The sequence below is a fragment of the Pteropus vampyrus genome, unplaced genomic scaffold (assembly GCF_000151845.1).
Source record: "Pteropus vampyrus isolate Shadow unplaced genomic scaffold, Pvam_2.0 Scaffold219, whole genome shotgun sequence".
Classification (NCBI taxonomy): Eukaryota; Metazoa; Chordata; class Mammalia; order Chiroptera; family Pteropodidae; genus Pteropus; species Pteropus vampyrus.
This window is the reverse complement of record NW_011889000.1, coordinates 1,970,954-1,982,255: the sequence shown is the minus strand read 5'-3', so window position 1 is coordinate 1,982,255 and position 11,302 is coordinate 1,970,954. Positions and strand designations below refer to the sequence as shown.

Genomic DNA, 11,302 nt, shown 5'->3' with positions numbered 1-11,302 from the left:
AGAGAGACGGTACAAAATTTCACCACGCTACCCAGAATGGCATGCAATTTAAAACTTATGAATTGTTTATTTTTGGAATTTTCCATTCAACATTGTCAGACCATGGTTGACTGAGGGTAACTGAAGCCATAGAAAGTGAAACTGTGGACAAGGGGGGATTACTGTATATGAATTATATAGAAACAAGAGTGGTGACTGTCTCAGGGTGGGAGGAAGGGCATTAATTGGAAAGGGGTATGCCATTAGTTTCTAGAGTGATAGAAACATTCTATTGTCTTTATCTGGGTGACAATTAAAGGAACATTATACAGCTGCCAAAACTGATCCAGCCATAGAGTTGATTTTTATGCATCTCACTTTATATAAAATATGCCTTAATAAAGTACTATTATCACTAACAAAAGAAAGATCATGCTTGACAATTCTCCAAAACTAACAAGAGACATTAAGCCAAAAAGTCCTACAAACCCCCCAAAAGACAAAAATAATATCGTAACTAGATATATCATAGTGAAGCTGCTGAAATTTTTTTTTTTAAATAAAGAAAACCCACTCTCAACAATGGATAAATCATCCAGACAGAGAATAACTAAGGAAACAGAGGATTTGAACAAAACTGTAGACTGAATGCACCTAACAGACATATACAGGACATTCTATCCAACAACCACAAAATACACATTCTTTACAAGTGCACATGCAACATTTTGTAAGATAGATCATACATTAGGCCATAGCACAACTCTTGGCAAACTCAAGAAGATTGAAATCATACCAAGTATTTTCTCTGACCACAACAGTATGAAACTAAAAAACAGTAACAAGAGGAAAACTGGAAAATTCACCAAACACATGAAAATTAAAACTCTCCTAAACAACAAATGGATCAAAGAAAAAATGAAAGAGGAAATCAAAGTTTCTTGAGACAAACAAAAATGGAAACACAATATACCAGAACTTATAAGATATAGCGAAAGTAGTCCTAAGAGGGAAGTTCATAGTAATAAATGATTACATTAAGAAGCAAGAAAAATTCCATGTAAACAACCTAACTCCATGCCTTAAGAAACTAGAAAAAGAGTAAGCCAAGCCAAAAGTTGGCAGAAGAAAGGAAATAATAAAGATTTAAGCAAAAGTAAATGAAATAAAAAACAGAAAAATAAAAGACTAACCAAACTGATGGTTCATTAAAAAGGATAAACAAAATTGACAAACTTAGCTAGACCAACCAAGGAAGAATGAGAGCGGTCCCAAATCAACAAATTTATAAATGAAAAAGGAGACATTACAATTGATACCCCAGAAATAACATGGCTTATAAGAACAACTATGAACAACTATATGCCAGTGAACTAAAAAACCTAGAATGGAAAAATTTTTAGAAACATAGAACTTAACCAGCACTAAATCAGAAAGAAATAGAAAATCTGAATAGACCAACTAGTAAGGAGATTTAATCAATAATCAAAAACTTCCAATAACGAAAAGCCCAAGACCAGATGACTTTACTGGTGAATTTTAATAAACATTTAAAGAAGAATCAACACCAATCTTCTCAAACTCTTCCAAAACATTGAAGAGGAGGGAACACTCCCAAACTCATTTACAAGGCCAGCATTACCCTGACATCAAAATCAGAAAAAGACACTACTAGAAAACTACAGGCCAATACCCCTGATGAGTACAGATGCAAAGATTCTCAATAAAATACTAGCAAACTGAATTCAGCAGCACATTAAATGGATTACTCACGTGATCCAGTGAGATTTATCCCTGAGATGCAAGGATGGTTCAACGTATGCAAATTAATGTGATACAACACATTAATAGAATGAAAGAAAAGAATCATGTATGATCATCTCAATAGACACAAAAAAAGCAATTGACAAAAATTCAACATTCATTCATGATAAAAACTCTTAACAAATTAGGTATAGAGGAACATATCTCAACATAATAAAAAATAAATGAATGCCATGTACGACAAGACCACAGCTAATCTCATACTCAATGGTGAAAGGTTGAGAGCTTTTTCTCTGAGATAAGGAACAAGACAAGAGTGCCCACCTTCATCACTCCTATTCAACATAATATTGGAAGTCCTAGCTAGAGCAACCAAGCAAGAAAAAGAAATAAAAGGTATCAGAATTGGAAAGAAAAAAGTAAAATTGTCTCTATTTGTAGATAACATAATTTTATATATAGAACAGCCAAAGACTCAACTAAAAAAACTGTTAGATCAAATTAATAAAGTCAGTAAAGTTGCAGGATACAAAATTGACATGCAAAAATCAGTAGTGTTTCTATACACTAAGAATGAATTTTCTGAAAAAGAAATTTATCTCATTTACAATAGCATCAAAAACAATAAAATACTTAGGAATAAATTTAACCAAGAAAATGAAAGCTCACAGCTCCGAAAACTATACAACATTGATGAAAGAAACTGAAGAACACACAAATAAATGGAAGGATATTCCATGTTCATTGATTGGAAGAATTAATACAATTAAATGTCAATGTTACCAAAAGCTATCTATAGATTCAACACAATCCTTATCAAGGTTCCAATGGCATTTTTCATAGAGTAGAAAAAAACTACTAAAATTTATACGGAACCACAAAAGACCCCAAATAGCCAAAGAAATCCTGAGAAAGAAAAACAAAACAGGAGGCATCATACTCCCTGATTTCAAGCTATACTATAAAGCTATATAATCAAAACAGTATGTTACTGACATAAAAACAAATAAATAGACCCATGAAACAGAATTGAGAGCCTAGAAATGAACCCAAGCATGTAGAGTCAACCAATATTTGAGAAGAGAGCCAACAACACTCAGTTGAGAAAACATGGTCTCTTCAGTAAATGGTGCTAGGATAATTGGATATTCACATATAAAAGAATGAAACTGGACCCCTATCTTACGCCATGCACAAAAAAGTTAACTCAAAATGAATTAAACACTTAAATGTAAGACCTGAAACCATGAAACTCCTAGAAGAAAACATAGGAATAAATCTCTCTGACATGGGTCTTAGTAATGATTTTTTGGATATGACATCTACAGTACAAGCACAAAATAGCATTTAATCAAAAATCAGTAAGTGGGACTACATCAAACTAAACCTAGGAGTAAATACACTAAAAAGAAATCTTTAAAAAATAAAGGCAAAACAAAGACATTTTCAAACACAACTGAGAACATTTATCCTAAGTGGAAAAATATTAAAGGAACTGTGAAAGGGTATTACTAAAGAAAAAAATTTAAATCACAGATGGGAGCTTAAAGATATAAAAAGGAAAGAGCAAGAAAAAAGAAAATCTAATGGATATTAACTGCAAAAAACAATAATAATAATGTTTTGTGGAATTATGAAAAATAAAAGCACAGCATGGAAGTCAGGAAGGGATAAAAGAAGTTAAACTCTTCTATCATTTTACAAAAAAAGGTAAAAAGACTATTTTATACTATATACTGATAAGAACGTATGGTATAATCCTTAGGCTAATGACCAAAAGAATACAGAAGATTGACCAACTCCTAAGACAAAGATGAAGTATTTAAAAATACTCAATCAGTACGAGAGAGAGCGAGAGAAAGAGAGAGCAAGAGAAAGAGAGAGCGGAAAAGAGAAAGAGAGAGAGAGAGAGAGAGAGAGAGAGAGAGAGAAAGCTACACAGAAAAGGCAGGAAAAACAAAGCAAATAGAAAAATGGATCAAACATACCAGTAATTAAATTACATACATATGGACTAAATGCTCCAATTAAAAGATAAATATCATGGAAATCGAGTTTAAAAAAGAGAATGATCTGCTGCTTACAAGACACATGGGAAATATAAGAATATTAAAAAGTTAAAAATAAAAGGGTGGAAAAAGTTATGCTATGCACATATGAAAGCTGGTGTAGCTAGTATAAGACAAAGTATACTTTAACAACAAAAAAAAAAGCATTGCTAGAGATAAAGACATGCATTTCATAATGGTAAAAGTTTCAACTCACCAGAAAAATTTTGCATTTGTATGTACCTAATAATGTAGCCTCCAAATATATACAGCAAATATTGACAAAACTACAGGGAGGAATACACAAATCTACAATCATAGTAGGACATTTTAACGTTCTACTCTCGGTAACTGATAAAAGAAATAGATGAAAATGCGGTAAGGATATAGAAGATTTTAACTATACGGTTAACAAATTTTATTTAACTGACATATATAGGGCGCAGTATCGAACAATTGTGAAATTCAAGTTTTCTCAGTACGCAGGAACATTTACAAAAATGACCATAGGCTCAGCTCTAAAGAAAGTGTAAAAGTGTCAAAGGAATGAAATAATACAAAGTATGTTGTCTGACCACAGAGGAATCAAGCTATAAGTCAATATAAAACCTCACTAGAAAAATCTCCATATGTTTAGAAATTAATCATCACCCTTCTAAATAAACCATGGGTCAAAAGCAAAACTATGAAGGAACTTAGAACTCCGCATAGCACAGGAGGCTTTAGCCATTGCAATAAGGCAAGAGATATTATAGGCATAAAGATCGAAAAGGAGACATTAGACTGTTATTATTCAACAACAACATAATTGTGCAAATGAAAAAATCTTTTGAAACAAAACTACAAATAAATGATTAGAATTAAAAAGTAATTTAGTAAGGTTGCTAGATACAAGATCAATATGCTAGAATTAATTTCATGTCTACATACAAACAACAAGGAGTTAAAAAGTATAATTTTAAAAAGATGTATCATTGACAATAAAATCAAAAAAGTACCTAAGGACACACTACATGAGAGAGAGGCAAGACATCTACACAGAAAACTATAGAACAGCATTGAGGGAAACTAAAGAAAGTCTAAATAACTGGAGAGATATACTATGTGCGTGAATTGAAAGGTTCGATATTATAAAGATGTCATTTCACCAAATTGATCTATACGTTCAAGGATTTCATAATCAAAATCCTAGTAGTTGAGGCATGTTTGTTTGTGTTTAACTTGACAAACTCTTTAATTTAGCAAATAGGTAGGAATAACTATAAAGGAGGAAGAAGAAAAGGAGGAAGAGAAGGAGGAAAACAGGAAGAAGAGAGCACAGGGGAGTCAAGGAGGAGAGCAAGAGTTACGATAAGGTGGAAAGACTAGCACTGAAGGATATAAAATTTTATTAAGCTACATTAATTCAAACAGTGAGGTCTTGGGGAAAGAAAAAATGCACCAGAGACAGAACCGTTCTTAAATAGATACTTGATTTATGACCAAAGAAATATTACTGCAGAGCAGTAAGGAAAGACCAGTATTTTCAATAAATGATGTTGAGTAAATTGGTTATCCATAAGGGGAAAAGACAGACCCTTACTTCACACCATACGGAAAAATTCATTCCAGATATTTCCTAAAATGCGGAATATAGACAAAAAGAACTTTTATACCCCCCTGGCAGGAGTACAAAGTAGTACAATGCTTTTGGGAAATTGTCGTTATCCATTATAACTGGATATACACACACTCTCTAATCCAGCAGTTCTACCCCAAGCATATATCTAACAGAAATGTGTGTACATGTGCACCAAAAGATATGTAGCAGGATGTTCACAGGATATAGCATTATTTGTAATGGCCAAACTGTGGGAACAACCCAAATATCCATTAATAGTAAAATGGATACATAAACTGTGGTATATTCATTTGGTAGAACATATACAGCAATAAAAATGAATGATGCACAGTTATGCTCAAGCCATAAACAAGTCACACACACATATATACACACATACACATACAAATAAATAATGTATGATTCCATTTATATAAAATTCAAAAATAGGCAAAACTAATCTCTGATGTTGGAAGTCAGGTTAGTGGTTACCTGTGGGATAGCAGCAGGAGGTAATCATGGTGGTAAGCATGGTGGAAGGTGTTCCACAAAATCTTGTAATGTGTGTTTTTATACATGTGTATAATGCACCAGTAAAAAAGGTTTATAACTTTTTTTTAACTTTGTGGAGATAAAATCAAAATAATAAAAAGATAAATAAGAACTCAACGATAGGGAAGTTAGGACATCAAATGACTGGTAGAGCTTCTTGTACTTGTGTACAACTACGAATTCAACTCTACTAATTTGGTGGCCTAGACCAAAGTTTAACCTTGTAGTTAACCTTTGTAACTATCTTTAGTTAGTTAATTTCTATCTACGTTTGCAACAGTCTCTGCCTTGGAAATGTATATAGTTCCAGACAATAACTGGTGCTGATACTTGCTAACAAAGGCTAAATTATTTAGTCCTTAGGACTCTGTAACAAGAAGAGCGCTAAACAATTTATTTCTTCTCCACACAAGGAGAGCTTTATAGAACAACATAATGGTGATTTTCACTGCCAAGAAACCTGTAATCTTTGCATCTTTAAGACTCATTTAATGACCAAAATAATTGTAGTTTTTGTTGTTGATAAATACTAGTAAACCCAAAAGGGGCAAACACTCGATTACCAAATCTTCACTATTTGATCTTCTACATATAAACTGTAAATATTCCTATGTTACCGTGCTTAAGAAGCAATAAGTAATGTATATACATATATATGTATAGTTAAAATTATGATGAATTATTAACAATTATTAAATCTAAGTGGCTATATGTATGTTCATAGTGTTTTTCTTTAAACTTTTCTGTATTTGAAAATAATCATAATAAAAGTTTGGGGGGGACCTTGTATAATTGCATACAATATGTTCTCAATTTTATTTTAAAATACGCATCATAAAAAAATTTTTAATTTAAAAATTAAATAAAATGTGCATCATAAAAACTGCAGGGAAATATACCAAAATGTTAACAATGGCCATTGCTGAGTAGTATTTTTTTTTCCTTCCTACATAGTTCTATAACTTTTCTAAAAGCAAATTTTCCTTTTATAAAACAAATAAAATTTACTTTTTAAAAAGGAAATAAATAAAAAATAAATAATTTTTTTTAAATAATGGGTCTACAGCCATGCTCCCCTGAACAAGCCTGATCCCGTCTGACCTCGGAAGCTAAGCAGGGTCGGGCCTGGTTAGTACTTGGATGGGAGACCACCTAGGAAGACCAGGTGCTGTAGGCATAAAAAATAAAAAAAAATAAGAGATTGTAAGCTGACAAGGTCCCTGCAGGTCAACCAAGGGTTACCTCGCCTAAGTAAATAGATAGATAGATAGATAGATTAGATAGATAGATAGATAGATAAAAACAAAAATAAAAAATAAAAAAATAATGGAGGACAGGTTCATCCTTAAAAGGAAGGAAGGAAGGAAGGAAGGAAATCACTGGGAAAACATACGACAGTTGCTGATCCCTAAGAAATCATTTCAAGTTACAGAATTTTCACCATAAAATTCTATCTCCATATAATTTTTATTATTAACAGTATTCAGGGTTGTAGTGCCACCTAAATACTTTAGTGCATATTTCATTGCAGCAAGCATCGTAGAAAATTTCTAATGCTCCAGATAAAATTGTATTAAAGAACTGAATCAACAGAAGAGATGTTACATTGTTAGAACAGAAAAATGTGGGTTTTCAATGAAGATAATCTAGATTCAAATTCGAGCAGTGCTCCTTTATTATTTCTTTGAATTTAAGGGTGTTACTTAAACTGTGTCTCACTCCACATCTGTTAACACTGAAATAAGACCCTACCATTTAAGAATTTTGTGAGAAGCAGTTGAGAAAATGTCTGTAAAACCCAGTGTGGTACTTGGTTCATAAATTGTGTTCATTTAGGAGAAGACTAAAATATTAAATGAGATAATAAGCAGCTAGAACAATGTCCGGCATGCAGCCAGTGCTGGATAAAAAGTAATACATGGACGAGAATGGTTAACTTTTTCCGTGATCTCATTTCCTACATAGAATGCCATGGTTCACTGGAACGGAAGTCCCAAGAAAGCTCGGACAGTGCCTGGCAAGTAGCAGACACATGACATGCTGTTGAAAAAATGGAAGTGTATGCACGTGTGATTATAAGGATGGACTGAAGAATGAATACCCACAGAGACGTCTTGTTCACACAGGCTGAGAGAAGAAGAAAGAGCCTCTCTGACCTTAGCTGGCACAGGCTGAACTGTTCTGGGAAGACAGATCTGGCTGGCCCTTCCACGAGTGTGGTCACAGCGGGAAACGGAAGCGCCTGTCAGTTTCCCGGGGTTCCCGGATGCTCTCAACAGGCAAACCTCATCGTGTGGCTTCTCCACTGAAAATTTGTCCGTGGTTTCCCTTTGCCATTAGGATGAAATCCAAACTACTTCACAGGCCCTGCCAGGCTTCCTGCCTACCCTCTGGCCACTGTCCTCCTGTCCCTCCACTGTCCGGCTGCATATGACCTTTCCCAGTTCCTGAATATGATCATGCTATCTTTGATCTTCTAGTCTGAACTCTTGCAGTTCCTTCTGCTTCAAACTCACATTCATTCACTCATGATCCACTCCCCTTATGATGTCTCATGTGCATATCTCTTTCAGGTATCAGCTTACATGCTACTCACTGAGGAATCTTCCTCGACAACTCAACACTCCCCCAAATTTGCCTACCATCAGGGTGAGGTCAGAAGCCCCTCCTGTGCGTCCCACAGCTCTCTGTATGATTGACACTTGGACAACCTGGGTTTACACTGCATGAGTCCACTTATACACAGATTTTTTTTTTTTTAATGAATACTGTAAATATATTTTCCTTATGATTTTCTTAATATTTTCTTTTCTCTAATTGCCTTTATTGTAAGAATACAGTATATAATACGGATAACATGCAAAATATGTGTTAATTGGTTGTTTAATCTATAAGGCTCCAGTCAATAGTAGGTTATTAGCAGCTAAGTTTTGGGGGAGTCAAAAGTTACTCACGAATTTTTAACTGCAGGGGAGGAAAGGCCAGCAACCCTAACCCCTGTGTGGTTCAGAGTCAACTGTATTTGATCCATCTGAGCACTTAGCACACTGTAAGATGGTTGCCTGGTATTCCCCCGACAAATGGAAGGTACGCACCAAGATATTAGCGATTTAGTCTTTTTTTTTTTTTTATCACATTATGACCATAAGTATTTGTTGAATAAATGAACCAATTTCCATATCTAGATTGTATTACACACCATAAGGTCTGGTTTTGTGTCAATTCTTATAGCATTAACAAAAAGTACAGTGTCTGGCATACGAGTTACTCTTCAAATATTTAGGAAATAAATTTCATTTTATACTGGTTACTCATTCACATATCATGTAAATGCTTATTTCAAGGATCTATCAAGAAGGGGTTGGTGTCAAATATTTAAGTCATTTCATGTTTTATTTTATTAATACTTCTCACTTTTTTTGCTTTTACAATCAAATTATTCACTTAGCAACACTTAAGCATTATCTACTATCGATGATACAAAACACCCATGATACCAATTTCCATTTTTCAAAAATTCCTATCTACTTTCATTGTTTTTATTCATATTATTGTTACCACTAAGATCAATATTATTTGTTCTAAGTTTAGAATAAGCTCACCAAAAACCATCAAAGCCTCAAAAACGAGTATTAATAAGTCTAACACTTGGCTTTAATTGGGAACATAAATCAGACACTGGAATTAAGTTAAATTCCTTCTGAACCACTTCCAATCACCTAAGGAAAAACAAGTGATGCCAGGAAAGAAGTAAGTTCTAGAATATCAGTATACAATCTCACAGTACCTTGAATAAAAGCTAACTTTGGCAAAATAGTCACCTCTTCCAATTTCAGAAAACTAGGTATACAATTAAGTGGGGAGACAGGGTAGTCAAGGGCACCAGAAACTCCATCAGCCATAGGTTGCTTCTTTGATTTTTGATTTATAATATGTAAGCATAAACCACAACATAGAACCTGGGGTTGGTTTAGGTTTTTGGTAAATATATACCTTTACATTTAAATTCAATGTTTACTTCTCAGTTATTAATTATACCAATATTTAGCAATTGTTGACTCTTTCTGTCCAACTAGGCTATCAGGGTCATTTAATTTTTTTTTTTTTTTTTTTAGTGTATAAACTGGTAATGCTGAACATGCTCCAAGTCTTCTTATCAGGACAGATTTAGCCTTTCGAGGTTTTGCTACATGGTGAGCAAATCTGCAGCATTACTCACCGCTCCCACCTTTGCAGTGATTAATTTAAGAGTAGTTAAGACTGCGGGCCAGGCATAGCAAATGAAACTGAGACTTAACGTGATTTGCTATAGTGTCAGAAATGTTTTTGATTTAATTTACTTATTTTATACCACCCAGTTTCAGAAAAGATCTGCGACAATGTCAAAAAGCACTTAAATGTAATCCAGCAAGATAAAATTATATATAAGTAGGTGAGGCAAATATGGCATACGAGAAATAAAGATAGGGCATCACAGGGCTATTCTTACCTGTGTACTGCAAGCCCCTGTATTCACTTATTGCCCCAGGAGGTTTTAAATTGGGCCAGTAATGGAACAGCATTTGCACAGCTGGAGGTTTCACTTGTGAAGGCCCATAGGCTATCACATACAAAAGGTCCTAAAGGAAATAGGAAGAATATTTTGACTTAGCATGGTCAAATAAAAATAAAAGTAACTCATTCAATATCACCAAAGCAGTGAAAATTTCAGTAGACGGGGTGAGGTGGTTAATTCCTCTGGAATCTCATCATCCAGGTGTGCTTCTCAGATTAGATCATTGTATGATATTATTTTTTATTATTTACTTACTGGTCCTGTAAATAAGTCCCGCAAATAGCATTCAAAAGGACACAATTCTTTTAACAAATTCTTCTCTATTCAGAATAATGTTAAAGATGTATTTTAGAACAGCATAAGCCAGTTTGTCAAACACTGCATTTTTTAAAAATATTTTTCTAAAAAACATTTCTTAACAATTCACATCTCCTATTAAAAAGAAGGCAAGTTCTCAAGCAACATTTCAACTTAAATGAAATCGTCACATTAATATAGTAATATGCTAAATTCCAAGAATAAGAGATATCCAATTACATTTTCTGTCAAGCCACTGTTCCTCAAGATCGTTCCTGTTCTAAATAATAATTAATCAGTAAGAAAAGAATTATAGGTTCTGCCACATCAAAATAATGACATCAATAAATTTGACCTAAAAATACTTTTAACATGAAAACAATTTTTACTATACAATATAAATTAAGTTTGTTGCTATGAATTAAATGTGGGCCAAAACTTACTTTCCAGACTTCTTGTTTATATTTCATGAGGCATTCCAATAATTGACAATGATACACTGTAAGG

General features: G+C 33.5%; 1 protein-coding gene and 1 non-coding gene across 2 annotated transcripts in view; one reads left to right on the top strand and one right to left on the bottom strand.

Annotated features, from left to right (window-relative positions):
* UNC79 (unc-79 homolog, NALCN channel complex subunit) overlaps positions 1–11,302 on the bottom strand; it is a 185,541-nt gene that overhangs the window by 156,706 nt on the left and 17,533 nt on the right. The window lies entirely within an intron of this gene.
* On the top strand, positions 7,002–7,120 carry LOC111747388. The gene has a single exon (XR_002783514.1). It is a non-coding gene; the product is annotated as a 5S ribosomal RNA (ribosomal RNA).